Source organism: Perca flavescens, chromosome 3, assembly GCF_004354835.1.
Source record: "Perca flavescens isolate YP-PL-M2 chromosome 3, PFLA_1.0, whole genome shotgun sequence".
Taxonomy (NCBI): domain Eukaryota; kingdom Metazoa; phylum Chordata; class Actinopteri; order Perciformes; family Percidae; genus Perca; species Perca flavescens.
In genome coordinates this window covers 9,656,564-9,678,365 of record NC_041333.1, presented here as the reverse complement: position 1 = coordinate 9,678,365, position 21,802 = coordinate 9,656,564, and the positions used below count along the sequence as shown (strand labels likewise).

At 42.4% G+C, this 21,802-nt stretch overlaps 1 long non-coding RNA gene across 1 annotated transcript; it reads left to right on the top strand.

The window, feature by feature from the left end:
• The first annotated feature begins 1,602 nt into the window (after positions 1 to 1,602).
• LOC114549942 (uncharacterized) lies at positions 1,603 to 2,375 on the top strand. Its single transcript, XR_003691624.1, has 4 exons — positions 1,603 to 1,704; positions 1,811 to 1,830; positions 2,016 to 2,130; positions 2,253 to 2,375. It is a non-coding gene; the product is annotated as an uncharacterized LOC114549942 (long non-coding RNA).
• Positions 2,376 to 21,802: the final 19,427 nt, after the last annotated feature.

Sequence of the window (21,802 nt, the reverse complement as noted above, 5' to 3'; positions counted from 1 at the left end):
CAGCCCGTCGGGAGCTCGCGGCCCAGACACCTCGGACCATTCATTAGGGAGGTCCAATCCAATTCGAGTACACCTTAAGTAAATAACACCCCGAGCCTAACACCCTACTGGATTATTAGTCATTCTCCCATCAAAGAGATCAGTCAGCTACTTTGTGTTGATGATTTACAGGCCTGCCGTCTCCAACTCTTCTCGCTTTTTCTTTTTCTCTCTGCTCCATGAACGGATGTGTCTGCAGTCTGCAGTGCAGAAGTTTAGCCTATACGTGCGTGGTGAACAGATTCATTTCGTACTATCTAAACAGGATTTGCATGTTGCCAGGAAAGTAGTAAAATTACACCAACTATTCTTCTATTTTGGCCTCTAACAACAATAGTTTAATACATGTAATTACAGTAGAACATGTCTTTATTTTGAAAAAAAACGAATTCCTCTTTATTTAAAAAAAAAGTAAAAGAAACAAAATGCCGAGTTTGTTTGCGCGTCCTAACGTGGAATCAAGCGTAATCTCTGCGTCTTGAAGCAGAAAAAGCGACCCAGGATGGGACACCTATTTACTCTCTAGCAACAGTCCGCCAACAGCCTCTTGCATATGGGCTGCTTCTCATGCAAAACGGCCCGGCCGTCCCCGCGCAGCTGCCTCCCGGCGTCTGGGGAGCGCCCCTTCAACAGGACATGTGTTAGTGGCTGGAAGAAAGAGAAAAAAAAAGAGAGATAAGGCTTCACCTCTTTTATTTTATTTTATTGTTTTCGCTTCAGCACCTCTTCAGCCCAGACATTCTCCTCTCCCTCTCCTCCAGTCAGCCTCTTCTCATTTTCCTCCTCCTTTTTCTCTTACTTTTTTTTTTGTGAACGGTGCGTCCGAGCGCATCTGCTTCTGTTTCCATCAGAGACGGGGGAGAGAGAGAGAGGGGGGAAGGAGAGGGGGGGCTCATTGAGCTCCATGACAACTGGGCGGGCCGAAGGGCCAATCAGCGATGGAAGTATCGCGTTTTCTGTTGGACTACAAAACTCAACTTTCTTTCTTTTTCTGCGCCAAAACCCCGCAGAATAATCTGTAAATAAGCGCTAGAAAGCCTGCAGTGTGCACAGGCAGGCCTTCCTCTCTCCACCACCACACCAACTTGTAAATGCAGCATGTAAACAACACAAGTTGTTGTTATTTCCATGTGTGGAAGATGCCTTGATAGTCTGTCAGTGGGGATAATCTCTGCCTGATTTAGAATAAACCAGAGAGAGAGAGAGAGAGAGAGAGAGAGAGAGAGAGAGAGAGAAGAAGAAGAAGAAGAAAAACAGCCATGCAGCTCACAGAGGCAGATTAATCCACAGAATAGAAGGAAATCAAAATATAGGCTTAAAAATATCTCAACTCCCCTCCAGGCAAAGACACTATTAAATGCAAAAAGAAAAATGGTTTTAACTTTACCCCTGTAATCCCTTACTAGCAATAGATTATATTCTCACTCATTTTCATTCCGATGCAGGCAGAAGTTGTAAATTGGAATTTGTGGCGCAGCGCCTGTGTTCGAGTTGAAGAAAACAAAAACTTATTCTTGTTCTTTTTTTGTCCTGCTGAAACCTCCGCATGCTTGGAGGTGGATGTGAAAACCAGGAGGCCTTCCGGTATCCACTGAAGAACGCGGAACTCCAAGTGATAACAGCGGTTGGAAATGAACAATCGAAATACCCAAATTCATCTGAAATGTATGATTTTATTGGTGTCCACTCGGACGACATTTATTGTATTCACTTTAGAGATTTCTTTTTTAATGCATATCTTTGACTTCCTCCTAACTCCGATCGTGGACAGGACAGGCCATGCCAGCACAGGTAAGAACAGGGAGCCGCGGTGTTGTCAAAGTGAAGCAGGCCCAGGAGATGTGCATGGGCTTTATGGAGTCAACTGCTACACCGCGAGATAATTAATCTGAGATAATGAATGAGGCTGTGAAGATGCATGCAATCATTAATTCTAATCATGACACGTTTATTTGTCTCCCCTCTGTCTCCTCCAGGCTCAGGAAAGAGACACAATGCCTCCGTCGCAGCAGTACTGCGACTGAGTGAGTGAGTGTGGGGGGCACGGCGGAGGCAAGGCCGGGGCTTTGGAATAGAGACTGATCCGAGCAGGTGATGACTTGTTTTTTTTTTTGTTTTTTTTTTTTTTTGGGGGGTTGCAATATGAGAGAGAGAGATAGGCCTACTAACAGCTATTTATTCTTCTTCTGCGTGTGTTTTCCCCGGGTGGCCAGGCTGTGAGAGCCGGGCTGTGTGACGTTACAAGCCGGGCCGGTGAGGCCGGGCAGGCTGCCGGGGGGACAGAGCGTGACTCCGGGAACACAGAGACAAATATCAGCCCCGGACTGGAGCTTTGATCAACTGAGCGTACCGGGGGTGGGGGTGGGGGTGTCGGTCCGCTGCTCTTCTCCTGCAGTCTCTCTGCACGGTGGTTTAATCTCTCTCTCTCTCTCTCTCTCTCTCTCTCTCTCTCTCTCTCTCTTTTTTTTTTTTTTTTTTTTTTTTTTTACAAAGGAATATTGCAAACATGCGCTGATATTCATAATTCATAATGCGTTAATTGTGCCTTATAAATGCGTTTATTTTTTAAGAATAAACAGCCCCATTTCTGTTAAAACTGGCCCAGTTCATTTGTATATATATATTTTTTTTTTCCCATCTCTATTCCTATTAAAAACCACACAGTTGGAATATGGGAAATTATTCGAAGGTGCAGCTTTGGCAAAATGGGCATCTTTTTTAAAAGGAAGAAAGAAAGAAAATTGAAAAGCTCATGAGGAATAAGACAGGAATGACTTCTTTTTTATTTCGTTGCACTGTTTGTAAGTCGACAAAAGTGTGCACATGGATGTAATGTGACATCATTTACACGCAATTACAAACAAATAGGATTCTTTGAAACGAAAACACGTATAAAAATACACCATTCCTGAGAAAGAAAATGAAAAAAACGCATTTTTGCCAGTAACGAAAAACAGCCTCAGAATGAATCTGTGCTTTTTTAAAAGCAGTATTTCTACTCTTCTCTTGGCTGCGCAAAGAGCATGAAAAGCCCCATCATGTTCTTCAACTGTGGGTGGGTTTGTAGAGCAGGAGAGGATGGAGAAGGGCGGGGTGCACTTTCCCATCCATCCATCCATCCATCCATCCATCCATCCATCCATCCATCCATCCATCCATCCAAATCAGAATCAGAAAAGAGTTTATTGCCCCAGTTACCGTACGTGGAATTCGCCTTGGTGATTGGTGCATACATACACAAACAAACATAAACATTAATAAGAAAGAGACACTCCATCCATCCATCCACCCATCCCGTTGCGCGGTGCTGACTGCGGAGCTGTGTACGCAGTTCAACAATCGACTGGCTGAGCTGTAGCTCCCCCCTCACCCTCCCACTGTACATCAGCAGCCACACATATGCCGATTTGATTATTGAGCCAACACCAACTCTATACGCAAACATTTTCCAGACTTTGTGCGCAGAGAAATCCAATGGGATTTATAGATCATCTCCCTACAGCTGTCTCTGCTCACACACACACACACACACACACACACACACACACACACACACACACACACACACACACACACACACACACACACACACAGCTAACCACCGCTGTCTTCCCTGTGTCTGTGCGTGTTCTCAGGAGGAGATCACGTGATTGGCTGAGTTTTGGTGCTTTGGGGTCCAGAACATAGACTGTTAATGTCTATGGTCCTGAACAGTAACCCTGCACGAGACTCCGAGGTCAGCCAGACCACCAGAGTCCCGCTCACTCCTCTAGGGGGCGGATTCAATCCGGATAGAGAGAGGCTCATGCAGTGTAGTGTTATTACTAGCAGGCTATATTATTATTATTATTATTATTATTATTATTATTATTATTATTATTATGTCCAACATTTCCAGTTATTGCTGGTAGAATAAAGCTTTAGAAGCACATTCCACACATGCCATATTTAGTAAAACTGGATAAAGGCTTAATTATTGTATGTAAATATATTTTATTTCATTTTGAGTTTTTCAAATCAAGTCTGACAGGTAATATTGCTAAATTGAGGCAGCATGTGGTCACTTTTTAAATAAATATCTAGGTTGATCTAAAGGAACAAGTCAAGTCAGTAGATACTATTTTGAGTTTTTCAGTACAATATTTGAAGTTGTACTGTTTTTATGCTAGAAAAGTCATTCAAAATCATATTCATGTATCCAAACACCAGGAGATTGCGCTGTTAAATCACAAAGCGGCATTATATTTCCATCCCATCGGGTTGAGAACATTGACTGGGGGAGGCAGGTGGGCTTCATCATCAACAGAAACCTTCATTGTGAATCCAAACTAAAACCAAAAAAACCCGGCCTTTTCTCATTTGAGCGTGCTCCAAACAGCGTCACTGAGCACCCAGAAAGGCGCTGCAGCTCCCTGCTTCAGATTAATGCTTCTCCGCGCTTATTCTGCAGCCGGGGTGAAAGGGCTAGGATCACTAATGATTATAATATAATGTGTGGCGATAACCACTCCCTTTGAGATATTATCGGCCGATGGCCAATGCTCTGGGGACGGGCTGCAGAGCCGCAGATAGCTGCCTGCTGCAGCCCATTTCTCCGCTCTGGAAGAACAAGCCCGCAAGCGTGGAGAGAGATGGGGGAGGGAGAGAGAGAGAGAGAGAGAGAGAGAGAGAGAGAGAGAGAGAGAGAGAGAGCGGGAGAGAGAGGGAGAGAGAAGGAGAGAGGGAGAAAGGGAGAGGGAGCAAGAGAGATAGAGAGGAAGAAAGAGAGAGGGAGAGAGAGAGAGAGAGAGAGAGAGAGAGAGAGAGAGAGAGAGAGAGAGAGAGAGAGGATTATGGTTCAAATATCAGCGCATGTAAGGAACATCCTCCACCTATAGGCCTACTGTTCACCTTAAAGTGGTAGACCCAACTGTTTTAATAGTAACCACCAGGAGATCTGATTGGTTGCAACACGGTCTCACGGTCAGTTCGTGTAATGGTCACCTTATTTTTAATCTATAGAAAACATTTGGTGTTTTTACAGCATGAAGAGGCCCTGTGGGACGCCTTCGGGTTATATCTCATCCCAAAAGAAAAAGGTCTCAAAGCCTTTGGTCAGCAGAAACCTGAATTATGGAGGAAACATTTGTAAGAAAGGCCTAGGAAAAGAAATGAGAGGAATTTAATATAAAAGGCCTACAACGTCATTTTTCAAAAGGTAATTTAATGCCGCTAAATTTCAAACTTGCACGACCCTACAGTGTTTTATGCTTTTTAAGTGGATTAATTTATTCAAATTCTATGTTTAAAAACAGAGGTAGAACAACTTTATTATGAATGATCACAAACAGTATACTGGTATAAAAGAAATTGAATCTAACATGTAGCCTATTTTAAAAGCACTTTTGCTGCAGCATTTGCTTTAGGCCTACTATATTTTAACGCATAGCCTATACAGATATGAGGTTTAATGTGCTGTAGATATATATCTATATATATCTATATATATATATATATATATATATATATATAGCTTTATTTTATAATCTCTAGATATCATTAGAATGAAATCTCTTGTAAATGCATCTTCCAAACTCAGCTGCAGGCCTGAACAATGACAGCCAAACCCTGTGCCCTGTGTTCCAATCTCTCTCACCCAAAGAGCCACAGACAGCAAATATGATGGCATCCCAGATGAACCTGGGACCTGGAAATCTGGAAATCTTCTCCCGTTACATAGAAAATAAAAATAAAAATAAAAACAAGAATTGAACGCGCGCAACTTTTCCAAAGCCGATTAGACTGCATAACGATCGACGTTCACGGATCAATAACGCAGCGCAGTCCTCGACAACATCGGGGTGAAAAGGCTGTGAGAGAGGGAAGGAGACGAGGAGGGGAGGAAGCAGCGGAGTGAGTGATGTCGCTGTGTCCCGCACCATCCATCTTCATTGGAGCTTTGTGTGCGCAAAAAGCAAAGGCGCGCATAAGGTAAAGCCCGCATCAAAGCCGCGGCTTTATTTTTATATCCAATAGATCAGCAGGCAGACAAAGCTTTATTTTCGCCAGGAGAGAGATATTTTACCTCTGCCTTACGGTTTTATGTTGGAGAGGTGTCAGCCGCTGGAAATGGATGGCTAATGCATAGGCAAAGCGCTGCTCGCCTCGGCATGCACAGAGGGGGGTGGGGGGTCTGCAGGGGGAGAGGAGCGAGGATTTAGGGCCCCTGGGGGCCAAACACTGGGGGGTTAGATAGAAGCATCCGGACTCCACTCATGCTCCAGCTCATGGCACCGTAGAACACATAAGCCCAGCTCAGTTAAACCGATGCATGAGTCTGTCAGTATTTGTATTGTTTATAATCCAGGGCTGGGCCTAGTCGTTGTGGGGGCTTAAGGCCCCCTCACACACACACACACACACACACACACACACACACACACACACACACACACCTGTCTCCCACCTGTCCCCACTCCCTATTGTTTCTTTACATTGTTATCAGTCGGACTGGAAGGTGAAATTAGTGGAATTGCACGGAAAGAACTGATGTTGTCATCATCTACTGAAACAGAAATCCAGTAAGACAGTAGAAGCCATAAACACACCTCAGTTATACCAATACATCCATTAGCTGGAATTGGCCTATTGTTGAAACTCCAGGGCAGTCTTTATAAGGGCCCTCAGCCGAGCCCTCCCAACCCCTCCCCAAAGTTTTTTTTATTTATATTATTATAGCTGGAATGTAGAACTAGTGGCATTACTATTATGATTTTCAACTGTTTTCAAAGTCAAGAATGAGCTTCCACGCTCTACTAAATGAAATTGAAGGAAATACAGAAAACAACATTGCAAAAATGAAGCTAATAATTTGAATAAATTGCGACAGGGGAAAAAAACCAGAGCATATTTGTAATTTGTTCTTTTAGGGAAGCCAACATTTAAGTATGTGAGCAGTTTGCTTTACCCTAGAGCTATCTGTCCATACATTCATTGCAGACCACTATTAGAAAATACCTAGCACGATGACATCACATCCCATTCAATTCCCATTCACATGAGTTCAGTTGTTTAATATATATTTCAGAATCAGAATCAGTTTTATTGGCCAAGTGTACTTACATACACAAGGAATCTGTGTCAACTCTCTATACATAGACAAATAGTAATATAGACACATACTGTACAATACAGACAACTAAATACATACAGGCACATATCAATATAATATACAGAAATACAAATAAGACATAATATCAAGACAAGTATACATGGAGTGGGATATTCATTTTCACATCAATTCTTCATTGAAAGGTCTAATGTTTTTGAACATTTTCCTTTTGATAAATGCATGTGGAGTGTTCACCGGGCCTTACAGGGCGCCAAACATGGAACATTTTGAATCTACAGCAAAAACTGAGCTAAAACCAAACAGGTTGTAAAATAGCCAACAAATGTCTACAGTTAAATATAACATATGGCTACAAAACGGAAGTAAAGAGGTCATCTGAGGCCTATCCAGGTTTTGGTGAGGAGATCCTGTGGCCCATGACGTTCTAAAGGTCAGAGGCTCTTCTGTGCCAACATTTACATCACATTTATTATTGCGAGTAGTCAAATACATTTTTTTTTTTAAATAGCCTCACAAAAAAGTCATGCAAACAGATCTGGAATCGGCCTCGAAATCATCACATTAGCTGAATCTACTTCAGGCCCCTCTAACGCATCCCCCGCACACAACCATTAGCTAGTTGCTCAGATGGTGTGCACTGCTCCCTCCCTGACATGAATGCAGATTTCTCGCTGCGTGGCTGCGAAGAGTTAACGCGATTTACAATGCCGCTCAAAACACAGAGCTTCCCTGTCATATTTCCCCCTTGTGCTAAATAGAAATCTTAAGAAGTAATTGGAATTTACTGCATACCTGAATAACTGCATATAAATAAGCACACATTTCATCGGGGGGGGGGGGGGGGGGGTTTCGCTGACACTGTTTGGTCGCATAAAAACTGCTGCATACATTATAATACACAGCAAATAATCTTATTCTGCCGGAGCCTGTGCTACATGTCTGGGATTCCGTCCAAATTACCGAGGATTCAAACAAGCGTTTTCAATTTATTAAAGCTATATGGGCAACATTTCATTTTAATGGGACAATTTCTTTCCGGGAAGGGATTATCAGGGGTTGCGTTGCAAAAACCATGGCAGTGTGTAAATCTGAAACAGTGTTTGGTCTCATTTTAAAAAAGGCAGGCGGGCAGCCGCTGCTCGGCTCAGGCCCGTTTCAGTGGACGCAGGAGGGAGACTCAAGGCGAGGCCTCCACCCTCTTTCTTCGTCCCGTGGCTGAAAAAAAGAAGCTGAAAGGCGAAAAAAAAAAAAAAAAACTAGCTCATTGACTTTGGCCATGTCTCCCAGACAGATTCCTCAATTCTCAACACCTTTATGAGCCTGCATGCGCTTACTGAATTTGGTGGAGGAGGACACAAATCCTCCGGATGGGATTGGCAGTCATGCCCCCGGTCTCTCGGCCCGACGCGCTCAGGATGTAAAGTGGTCGTCGGCGGCGCGACCCCCACGGTCGAGAGGGCTCAGCGGATTTGGTGATAATGACATTGCCGCCTCTATTAAGATTCACATTAACTGTTTCACCACACGACCCCCCCCCACCCCCATTTCACTTTTGTCCTAGCGCCCCTGTGTCAAAAAAGCCTGGCGGTGTTAGCGCAGTGCCTGTGGTAATATTCAAAGCTGGCCAAACAACCTGCATGCGCACAACCTCTGTTCCCGGGAAGGACAGACGAGAGCCTGTCTATATGCAAAGAATACCGAGGAAATATATCCCACTTGTTGAAAAAGCAAACCCCCTTAACATTCATGGAGCAAACTATTTGGCTGCAAAATAGATCCCCTATCTGACATTTTCTTTCATATTAGAACGCATATGTCCTTTCTTTTTCACTGACTGACACCTACACCAAGTGACCTCTATCTCTCTCTCTCTCTCTCTCTCTGTCTCACACACACACACACACACACACACACACACACACACACACACACACAGATGGCTCGATACCATCTTTTGCGTGATATATGATTTCTATCTCGGTTGTTTGGCCTGGCTCGGGTTCAACTTTCTGTGAAACATGAACGAACACGAACAATGGACGCCACAGAACTTTCTTTTATCATCCAGTTTGACCATGAGTCACAACGGAAAAAAGAACATAAATAAACTACTTTAAAGATTAAAAGATTTTATTATTTAGGTGGTATTGGATCGGTGCATAAAGTCCAGTACTTCACGACACCGCTACCAGCATTTTAGGAAGAATCGGAGGCTTTTCCCATACTTGTATGGGTTTTCGAACATGCGTACACGCACACACACTCACACACAAACATACACACACACACACACACACACACACACACACACACAGGGGCATAGCACAAAATGTTGGGCCCTGTAGAAAGGCATTTCCTATGGGCCCGTCAGCCCATCCACAGCTATTCATTTTAGCATCTTTTTCGGCGCTCCTCACATGAAGGTCCTGGGTACTCAGTCCCCTTTTTCCCCCCCAGTGTGACGCCCCTGCACACACACACACACACACACACACACACACACACACACACACACACACACACACCAACCCCTGCTGGCTCCCAGAGCTGTGGCTGTGGGAGGTAGGCCAAATTGTTTGTCTCTCCCTGTGTCGAGGCTGTGCAGCGGGGATGAGAGCATGAGAACACCGGTTCCCCGTCTGGCTCCTGGCTGATGGCTCCATCAGTGCAGAGCAACAGGGAGTCAGACGCTGGATGATCAGGTCGGGTGGATGTGTGGGTGTGTGTGTGCGTGTGCGTGTTTGTGTGAGCGCTATGCATTGGAGGACAGTGGGGCTGATCTCTCCAGGAGTCGAGAGGTTGATGCCGTGTACAAACCGAGGAGAGCGGTTACATCAAAGGAGAGCTCGAAAAGTGCTAAGTGCAGTATCAGTGAACGGTTAGCACCGAAGATGGAAAACATTTTAAAAGAAAAGTGCAACCCTATCCCTAAGGCATAAAAGATGGTGGGAAACTACAAAACAAGGAGCTCAGGGACTACCTTTCTAAGAAACCTTATCCAGTAAATATCATGAGGACTTCCATATGTTTCTTTCTTATTCTGTACCTGACAGTGAGCCAGCTGGTCCATTGCACCCACTATACATCCTGACCCAGGGGCGATTCTAGGACCAGAGCTTTCGGGGTGCCTGGCACCCTTCAAACGTCATTTTCTTATGTTATTCTACTGTGCTAACTGTGCATTTTAACATTATTTTGGACCATCGTAATAGGGGAAACAACATTGAATAGAAACATTTCAGAGAAAACTTCCTTCAATGCGAGCCACAGGGCCGTTTCTACAACGGTGAGGGGGTATTACAAATTATATCGCATATTTATCTGTGGAAAAGCAGACATTTCCAAAAAGTATCAAAAACTTTTGAAAATTAGAGATGTATGCGATTTTCTGACTGGGCATTATTTTCTGAAAATGGCTCTGGGTGTAGTTTCAAGATGCTGTGATATTCCTAGAGCAGAACTCTAAAGCTAACAATAAATTAACAACTCAGACATTTATTTTTTCTTTTTCTTGCCGGGTTCAAGTTTAGGGGTTTCAGCAGCCCTAAAAAAGGGCTAAAATCGCCCTTGTTCTGATCTTTTACACATCCCTCAACATTTTTTGCATATCCTGCACTAAACCATTCAGCCTTTGTTCTCTCGTTCAAACAGTCATATTTTACGCGTGTATTGTATTTATTGTTTATTTTTTTATGTGTGCACCACCCACCAAGGAAAGTTCATTTTAAATGTTACTTACTTGGCAATAAATCCACTTCTGATTCTGATTACCCAGAGTCCCGCTGGTTGGGTTACTCATAAGGATGTTGAAAGGCAGTGATAAGGACCAACTGTTTGTTTAACCCTTGTCTAGTCTTCCCTTCAAAATCAACACTTTTGTTGATGCTTTTTTCCCTTATTTTTAATACTTTTTCTGACATTTTTGTCGTTTTTTTAACTACCATGTATAAATACCACTAACACCAACGTATTAACTTTAGTTTTGCACTTATTTTTGAAATTGCTGGTCAATAAACCTAATTTATAAGAAATTATACCGAATTGTATTGTTAAAAAAAGCAGAAATGATGAATTAATTAGACAAATATTAAAGGAACGTATGTTGATGGGTAATTCCAGACTGGTTTATGTCAACGTTTACTCAGAATACTGTTTTCAGTTTTTTCTCTGGCTGACACCAGACCCTTCTCAGCTGTAACTGAGAGTGGGTCTGGGCAAGGTTCATTCACAGCCCGTTTCCATAAGGGCTTCAAGTGCTCAAATGCCTCTGGCCGCAATTGGAGAGTTCTTCAACCAATCAGACCAATGATTTGGGTGACGCATCAACGGGTTACTGCGCTTCGGTGGCCGTCATGTTGAATGTAAACAAAAAGCTTGAATGGGCTCTTGGCCAGACTGACTTGCAGAGCAAATCTCAAATTTGGGTCTTCCCAGGCTAATAAAATTGAATATAACGCCAAAAAATTCAATGAAAGTAGAGATCTGATCATTAGTTGTACTTGCCGAAGAGCGTTGTATGGAATCATCCATATTATGTGGGGTAACTAAAATTGGGAAGTTAAAAAGGTTAATGTTAGTGGAAGATGGTGGTTTTGGTTACATTTACAGTCAACACATCCCATTTTGTGCTTCATCTCAGAGTTCATTTTCTAACCAAGAGTTCCCTAACCTTAAGGTCATGTGTGTTATTGTGAACACTATTTAATAACAACATTAAATAAAACGTTTGGGGACAAAATTTGGAGAGATATGCTTATTTGCATTCTTTCCAAAATCTTGAGCCAGGGGGAAAGCTAGCTAAAGCACAATACTCCAACAGGTTTATACATAATAATAATAATAATAATAATAATAATAATAATAATAATAATAATAATAATAATAATAATAATTTTTTACTTCATTAATCCCACAAGAGAAATTACAATGTTTTCACTCTGTTGTCAGAACACACATTACACACGGGCCTGGAATACACACACATGCTCAGTACCTATACACTAATGGAGAGCAGTTGGGGGGTCGGTGCCTTGCTCACTAACACTCACTGGCACCTCTCCAGCTACCAGTCCATCACCATACCTTGCTTTGAGCATTTTGCTGAACTCTCTCTCTCTCTCTCTCTCTCTCTCTCTCTCTCTCTCTCTCTCTCTCTCTCTCTCTCTCTCTCTCTCTCTCCCATTCATATCATTTCCTGATTCTTGTCTGGTGATAATGTTTGATGAGGTAGTTATGCTGCTGCATGGAGAGTGCCCCCCCCCCTTCCTCCTCTCCTGACTGGCTCTGCCTGCAGATGAGTTGAAAGGGTGAGGAGGTCGCAACCTTCCTGGGGGATGTTTTACGATGACACGGCCGAGAAAGGCCTGATTTGTCTCCAGTGGAGCGTGATGCTGGTGTCCTCACACCCAGCTCGAGAGAGAGAGGGAGAGAGAGAGGGGGAGAGGGTGAGAGAGGGAGAGAGATGGAGAGAGAGCGAGAGGGAGAGAGAGAGGTTTGTATTTATTATCTCCTACAATGTAAAGCATTTAATGAAACGAGGAACCTTTATTCTAACAAATATAACAGTAATCCCAGATCTCAAAGAGTCGAATGACCTTTTCAGAATGAAAAATCCTCCTGGGAGAAGGAGACAGGTCATGTCTCTTTGCCCCATATGTACAAACATGCCACCACACACACAGACACACACACTCATTATTATTGAATAGTATTATCTTGATGTTTTGGCAATATTTTTTTCAAAGGCAATTTGAATTTTAGAGAGACAGAGAGAGACAGAGAGAGAGAGAGAGAGAGAGAGAGAGAGAGAGAGAGAGAGAGAAGTGATGGCTGGGGGTGGGGGGTATTTGCTGGAGGTTGGACATGGCAGGGTGGAGGAGGCTGGGCTGTAAATTAGCCGGCGAGGCAGACTGATGGTCAGCAGCAACAGCACCCACCTTGACCCGCGCGTAGGACATCCAGCTGAGCCCCGAGGGGGGGAGGAAGAGGACTCCATGCTGTTGGACCTTAGATGGGACCATGTAGGCTCACCTTCATCTCTTCATCTCTCATTCAAGTTACTGTCGTAGGTACTGTTTCAAAAAGTCAAGTCAGTTGTATTCATGTAGCACATTTAACACACCATAGGTTGACCCAAAACGCTTTACAACTGAGGCAGATGGTTTGGAATCTGCCTCGATAGACAACATTACATAGATGAAAAGTACATAACACACAAAAAACATATGACATGATGACCCCAAAGTCAAGCAGAGAAGAAGGAAGTTTGGGGAGGAAATTAAATCAACAATATATTAAAAAGCAGTATAGGGGAATAAAATATAAGTCAAGCGGTACGAAGCAGCTTAAAGCAAGTGAATAAAGGTGGGTCTTTAAATTAGACTTTAAAATTTTCAATCGTAAAACCACTGACGTTTAACCATTGACATACAGTCCCCCCCCCCGTTTTGTTTTCCATTATGTTCCCCAATATTGAAGCTATATAATGTTAACACTGACTAAAATATACAAACCGCATGTTTTTTATGGATGCCATCAAATGGAAATATTGTGAATGTCCTGTGCATTATTTTAAACAGATTCCCCCAAAATTCGAGAAGGGCCAAGCCATATGAAATGATTTTGCCAATTTAAATCTTGTGAGCATGAAAAGGACTCTGAATCCGCATGTCTGCCAGGTTTTCTTACCTTGCCACCATGCGTACATTTGTTTGGGACTATGCAACACTGACAGAGATTTTTCTAAACACTGCTTGTGTGGACGGGATTTTATTTACTGAGTTCAAGTCTAAGACTCAGTTCATCATGACTGTGGGTGTGGTTTGATCTGATTTGATTGACAGAGGCACGGAAACATAAGCAACAACCCCACCGCTGTCATCACATATTGATTCAAATGTTAAATCCTAAAAGGAAAAAAAAATGCATCTTACAAAATATAAATGTGAAATGAAAAGAACTACTGTAAACTACACTACTCTATTATTTACAAGAAGTTAAAGGTCCCATATTCTGCTCATATATTTTTCTCATACTATCTATCTGAATATACCTGTATTCCCCCTGGTCTGAAATGCTCCGTTTTAGCGCCTGTCTCTTTAAGAAAAAAGCCCTGTTGGCTCTGATTGGTCAGTGTTGTGAGGTCTTTCGCATCCGTTCCGTCTCTGCACCGTCATTGCAGCCAGGGAATGACTGTAACGGCACTGTAGCAGCACTATCATACATATAGTATAGTTGGTATAGTTGTGACATCACAACCGTACAGAAGTCCTGACGGCTCATTTAAAGGCACAGTTTCTGAATATCGGCTGTATGCATTTCTCTGTGGAGTGACCGTTTTGATACTTTCACAGTATTTATGTAGCTCCTCGACCTGCTTCATAATAAAAAAAGACACGGAAATGGCATTTTTTACAATAAGGGACCTTGAAGTAGTGTGGGCCAGAGTGTATTAGGAACATTACATTTATTTAGATCAAAAACACCCTTTCAAAATACAAATATCTGTGCTGCAATATGCACCAATATTAATATATGTGAGAGAAATGCAAATCAGTGATCATTTCATTGATAACATCAGCACGGCCAGATTCTAGTTTTTTACCACGCATATAGGTGGAGCCCTATCTAGAGTGAGAACTGGACATACACATCTGTTTGTATCAAACATGACTAAACAGTCTGTGTTAAAACGCATGCAGCACCCTCCACCTTCCACAAATCTCACCATATACAGTGGCTTGCATAAGTTTAAACCCATGCTAAAGTTGACTAAAAAGAGGCATAAAAAAACATCTTTTGGAAATTGTTCTTAATGCTCTAATTAAAAGAATTTAAAAAATCCGACCTTTAAGGACACCAATTTTCTTTGTGAATGAATAATGTATTGTAAATAAATAAATATTCTTCCTTAAAATACAGGGCGCAAGTAAGTCCACCCCTATGTTAAATTCCCATAGAGGCAGGCAGATTTTTATTTTTAAAGGCCAGTTATTTCATGGATCCAGGATACTCTGCATCCTGATAAAGTTCCCTTGGCCTTTGGAATTAAAATAGCCCCACATCAGAGATTTTATTCCTCTTTTTAGTCAACTTTAGCATGGGTGTGTAAACGTATACAAGCCACGGTATATAAAGTAAATCGGTCTATATTAAACAAATCAATCTCACGCTTGGCACTTCATCGACCTGCTGTTCCTTTGTTTCTTATTTGCAATCAGGGAGCTCATTAATGGAGAAAATTATCTAAGTCCCCCCCGAGGTGCTTCAGCTGGCAAGGAGAGAGTTAAACAAGCTACCAGGGGCACGCCAGAAAGAGGAAGAGGAACTTCATTTGCATGGGGTTTGATGGAATTCACTCCCCTATGGGGTGTAGGTGCAGTGTGAGAGAGTTAGCACCCTGCAACACACATCCCCAACACTCTCTAATAAATCATGTAATCCCTGATACTGGAAGACAAACATGGGAGCAGATCTAATCAGGCCTTGGCAGAATCCTTTTATCTGGGCCCATCTCTGCCTGGTCACACACAGTACACAGTCCCACGCTCCTCTCATGACAAACACTGAAATGCTTGATAGCCACAGACAGATAGGAACTGGGGATGGGGGCTAGGTGGGGTTCCAAGTCCAATACGGATGTTTAAAGGATGGTATTCATCTTTAAATCTGACCATTTCCATACCAAATAAATTGCCAATTTCAGTGTCATTGGACAGTAATCTTTCCACTGCAACCCAGAATATTAGGGCTGACCATTAACCACCTGCGTCAATATTAGAAACTCAGAGCTACTACTCGACCGCGGGATAAAAAGGATAAAAATATTCAGAATAATTGTTACATAATTGTGCAATATTCTAAAAATGATCAATTAGGTATGAATAGCAACAATGGTAGGAAGTAGTATAAAGAGTGAAACTCTGCATAAGGACAAACGTTGGGTTGATGGATGGGTTGAAGAAACACCGAACTTTCACCTGGGAGACCAGGGTTTGTGTGCCTTGTGAAACCAAAAGTTGTAAGGTTTTACGTAAGTTAACTTTCTGACGTAATATTCCTTACCTAACGTACCTTAACTAATGTCACCAAAGTACTTTAACCCAAACAACGATCTTTTCCTTATCCTAACAAAGTACTTTTGTTGCCTGAACCTAACCACGTCAACAACAACGTTCTGTCTGAATTCACAACAGGATTCTCAGGGTGTTAAAAAGCAACACCAAGGGATCTGTTACCATGTGAATAGATAACGGCCTTCTGTAAGTGTAGCAGGCCCCTTCTGACCCATATCTATGAGGCCAATAACCACTGATAACACCCATTGATTGAAGTGGTAACATTCGAAATGGGCCAATTAACGAAAGTTTGTAGAAAACATCCAGTTAAAATTGGGGCCTATGCTGTGTCTCTCAACTGTTGTGTGATTCAGACATAATGGCTTTACCTTGAGGTTTTACAGTTTTTCTATGGTCAGGAGGGAACCAAGCAGCCAACAACTCTATGTTCTCTAGTCTATATATATTTATTTATTTATTTATAAATAACAAATCCCATGTACAGACCCAAACCAGCAGTGAATGTATCTCCTAACAAGTAGTGTGTGTGTGTGTGTGTGTGTGTGTGTGTGTGTGTGTGTGTGTGTATCAAAGCCTGATATATCTTCTTCTTAATGTCCCATGGAGCTCCATTGTTATCCAAAAACTATTAAAAACACATCAATGACTCAATCCCACATACAACGTCCTGCTGCCCCAAATACTCACTAGAGCACCACATGTTGATTAATCCACAGCAGAAAATAGTCCCTAACAAATGTAATATTTCCTCCTGTTTGAGTAACGTGTAATGTAACAACTACAGTGTCCAGCTGTATATTACTGAGCCTTTAAAAAAAGAAAAAAAGGAACATACATATTTGTGTTCTGTTTGTAAAGATTTCATTCTTTATTAGGAACCGATGGGCCTGGAGCTGAGAGCCACAGAAGGGTGGGAAGTCAGAAAGTATTATGGGATGGACTAGTCTCGTATTGCCAGACCTTTCCTGCACTACTCCACACAGCATTCCGGGATGGGAGAAAAAAATGTGCTCTGGTTTATTGTCATTTCTTTAAACCAATCACAATCGTCTTGAGCGGTGCTAAGCGCCGGACGGCGCAACGGTGCCTCTGCAAAATAGCCTCGGGAAGGAACTTGTTTTGGTGGAACATGTGTAGGTTTAAAAGTTGTTTTAGTCGTGCAACAGAAAACTCTCTAAAACTAGCTAGCTGTCTGGATTTACCCTGCAGAGATCTGAGGAGCAGTTAACCATAGTCCTCTGAAATCCACCGCAGTTTAGAACGCCAACGCAAAGGACGAGGAAGGTGACGAACATCCAGCCGAAAATTAGGGACATCCGGCGGAATTTCCAGCGGCACCTGAACAATCCTGGAAACGAAACGTTGTTGATATAGACTAGAGATGGACTGACACATTGCTGTTTGGATGCTACCCCGAATTTGGTGCCCAGGCCAGGCGTCACTATTTGGGATGGAAATTGATTTAATGATTCTGCCATTTAACTGACGGACAGAATAGACAGAGATAAAGAAAGAAAGAAATGTGCATTTTATAAAGTTACTTTGGGTGACATCAGAGACTACATCCATGTTTACTTACAGTGAAACTGATTCAACGTTAACCTCATGTCCAATGTGCAGTGTTTTCATGTCACACAGGCTGAAATCCTGTACAGACAGACAGATGCGTGCATACACAGCAGGATTCATGTTTTTGGACAGCCTGATGGTGTGTACAGCATACGTAACAGCAGAAATATCCCTGATATCACCTTTATGATTTCAGATCAATTCAGTTTTAGCTGGGCCCTGTGTAAATATTCTCATTACAGGTAGATGAGTGGGGAGCCACCACCCACGCCCCCCCTGCTTTCTGTAACAGAGCAGCCCACCATGAATCAAGCACACAGCCAGTTCACAGGGGAGCCATCACTGGGAATACATAGCAGCTCCTGGGTTACTTTGTATTGTAATAGATGCATTGTGCCGCTAAAGAATATCCCAGCCCATATTCAAGCAGAATGAACAAAAAGGGAAGCAGAAGAAAGAGTCTGGTGCAGATTCAGGGGAAAGTAGCGTAATTAGAAAGAGATGGGATCGAGGGAGGTTCAGTTGCTCTAGATGTGAAATCTAATTTCGATATAATGTCATTTAAATCCTGTGATCCAGGAATTGCATTTGAACTCGGATTATCGGAATCATCAGCCTGTGAATGCCTAAGATCCCAGCCACTGTTTGTGTGTGTGTGTGTGTGTGTGTGTGTGTGTGTGTGTGTGTACGGCGGAGGGGTTTTGTGTTCCTCAAGTTCACAAGTTGCAAGCTTTTTGGGATGATTATAGTGGTGGAAGGAAAGGTTGAAATCCATTTAAAGTCGAATAAAACGGCAGAGCAAGAGGGAATAAAGGAAGGTTCTGAAGGCAGCACAGAAAGACAAAATCACAACCACCAAACAACTTTAGAAGCTAAAATGAAGTGAAAAATTATTTTTCTTTTTTTTTTTTGCTGGCATGTCACGCATTTCTGTATTAAATGGCAAAGTCAAAAGATGCATTAGTCTCACCTCTAGAAAAACGTGTGTTACAGAATACATAAATACATACCATAGTGTTTCACACTGTCCATGTTCTGTCTTTTAAGCACAATGTATGAACTCTGCATGTCTGTTGAGGACAATAAAGGTTTTTATTTATTATTTTTTTTGGGGGGGTGGCTTTTCCCACCTTTATTTTGATAGGACAGCTAGGTGAAAATGGGGAAAGAGAGAGGGAAGACATGCAGGAAATTGTCACAGGTCGGATTGGTTGGACAGGTCTGGATGTCTGGGTCTATGCATAAACCTCTCAGTATATGTGCGCCTGCTCTACCACTGAACCCACCCGGCCACAATAAAGTTTTTTTTTAGGCTCAGCAGCTCTTTGGAGAAATGATATTTCACTTGGATGATACACTGAGACAGTGGTTCCCAAACCTTTTTTCACATTAAGGACCCGTTAACTGACACAAATTAGACCACCCCCATTTGGGTTAGGGTTGGGTTAGGGTTAGATTAGAAGATTTTGTCCCAGGGTCCCCCATCTGATAGGATCTTTGCTTTTAGATGTTTAAGTGTATGAAACCTATGATCAAAATAGTCCTACATTCTGTCACTCTGTTACTTGGATGGATGGAATTATAGTGAACATAAATTATTACCCTTTTTGCTGGGGACCCCCTGGAACCCCTTCAAGGACTCCTTTGAAAACCACTGCATTGAGACACTTCACACCTTTATTAATCCCATCAGAGCGAATGCAGACTACAGTTGAAAAGAACAAAGAATGGAATAAATACTGAAGCCAACTGATGTGCCACAAGAACAGCAGGTACCCAATATGTCTTTTTGGGAGGAATAGAGATTTGCATGCATGCAAGTAATGTTTGGTTTTTAGCCCTGAGTAGAGTGTACCAGTTAGTTGGTTGAAGCGTGAAAGGAGAAACAGCCCACAGAGCACGGGCTGCTGGGAACGCACAGTAACACCTGAAGGAAACACAGCTGAGCACATCTACTTTTTTATCAACTCCTCTCCTGTCTCAGCACAGTTCTGAGAGTAATAGATATTTTAGTAAGCAAATCAAACTTAAAAAGTAAGAGCTGTTGTCTCTCAAATCCAATACAAGCCTATCATACAGTATTGAACACCTGATGCGAACGTTGGATCATTGTTTGTTACTCCAGATTCTTACCCACGCTACAGGATGGCTTATACTCAACCAGTCCTCCAAACCAGAGATCTTCGACAGGGGGTCCGGGACCCCTGGGGGTTCCTTTGAGTCACTGCAGGGGGGCCACCAAATAATAGTTAATTTTTGAAGGTTTTTTCCAAATTAAAATGTCTTAACATGAATCCAATATATTATTAGCAAATACAAATCACTGATGATAGGCTTACTGGCCTATAGGTAAGGTATTCTAAGGATTCAATGTGCCACATGTGCAACATTTAAAGATTATTTATAAAATCATGCCCACAATAATTATTTTAATAGCTTAGTATTCTATGCACTAAAAAAAATTATGTATAAAGGCTTTAGGCCGCCCTACACTTTATTGTAGGCCCAATTTAATATGCATCTTAATTTTATACAATATACAGTATGTAGTAAGGGGTCAGTCTCTTTTTCAGGTTAGGGGTCCTTGGTTTAAAACATGTTCAAGACCCCTGCTCCAAACCATACGACGATATGTTGTTTTTCCTACCCTCTAATACGACTCACAAGAGCGTTTTCCGTCCTCAAATCGATCACCTCCCAATGAGCAGCTCCACTGACTAGTTGGTAGTGCTTTGCTCAAGGGCACCTCATTAGTGGTGACTACTGTACTGTATGTCATGGTTTCCAGAGTTGCAGGCTAGGACAAAAATGCAGAAGAAGAGACGAGGAGATAGCAGGAAGACTTTCAATGATTTTATTGATGACAAGAAGTAACTTTCAATCCAAGTTTGCAGGCAGTAACTCCATAAAACAGGAAACGGGGAGAAAAAAAAACAGGAACAGTTGGAAACTTCTTGACACCAGTGCTGCGTTTCAATAGTGGTTCGACATTCCCTCCTTCGCTTCCCCTCAGCCCCTGATATTACGTAACAGCCAGTGTTGCCACAGTTACTTTGAAAAAGTAACTTTGTTACTTTACAGATTACTTGATTGTAAAAGTAGTTTAGTTACTTTACAGATTACTTGATTTTAAAAGTAACGAAGTTAGATTACAAGTTACTTTATTAGTTACATGCAGCAGCTGCCGACAACACCCCCACAGCCTCAACATAAACATGACAACCGGTTTACTGTGAGGTAGCTCAGCGTTGCCAGTAGTAGGATCTGGTTTATTATGGCACGAAAGATAGCGAGTCAACCGTGTTTAAGGGCAGCATTTCTGCTACAACATAGGCCTACTGGGCCGACCAACTTCTTCAACTCTCCACTTACTGGTTATGCACCAAAGTCCATCTTTTGTTGTTTGGGTGGTGGGGGACCTCCTGCTCTCTGCTTCGCACCACCTGCTGGGACTTGCTCTGTAAGTTTGACTGCAGCGCTGCGACTCCAAATGGTTCTTCAAAGTTGACGTAGTCGCCACCAGCACAGAGTGTGCAACGGACCTTAATACTGCCATCTTTAGCTGACACAAACTCTAAATAGTGACTGTATTCCCAGCTAGAAAACGCACATCTCCCTCCTCCCTCCATTGTTGTTTACGTTTGTGTCGCTGCGTGGTACACGTGAACTGTCCTCATGCTGAAAACGTGACTTGTCGCATACGTGACTTCACTCCCCGAAACGCAAGAAGAAAGCAAAAATATATATTTTTACTAAGGAAAATGACAAATAGTAACGCATAGTGACTTGGATAAGTAACTTTAATCTGATTACTGGTTTGGAAATAGTAACACGTTAGATTACTCGTTACTGAAAAAAGTGCTCTGATTAGAGTTACGCGTTACTAGTAACGTTACGTGGCATCACTGGTAACAGCGTCACACGGAGGCCACTTGAAGAGCTGAGGGGTAGTGGGCGGGGCAGGTGCGGGGAACTAAAATGCATCGACTACCCTTGTAAACTTTCA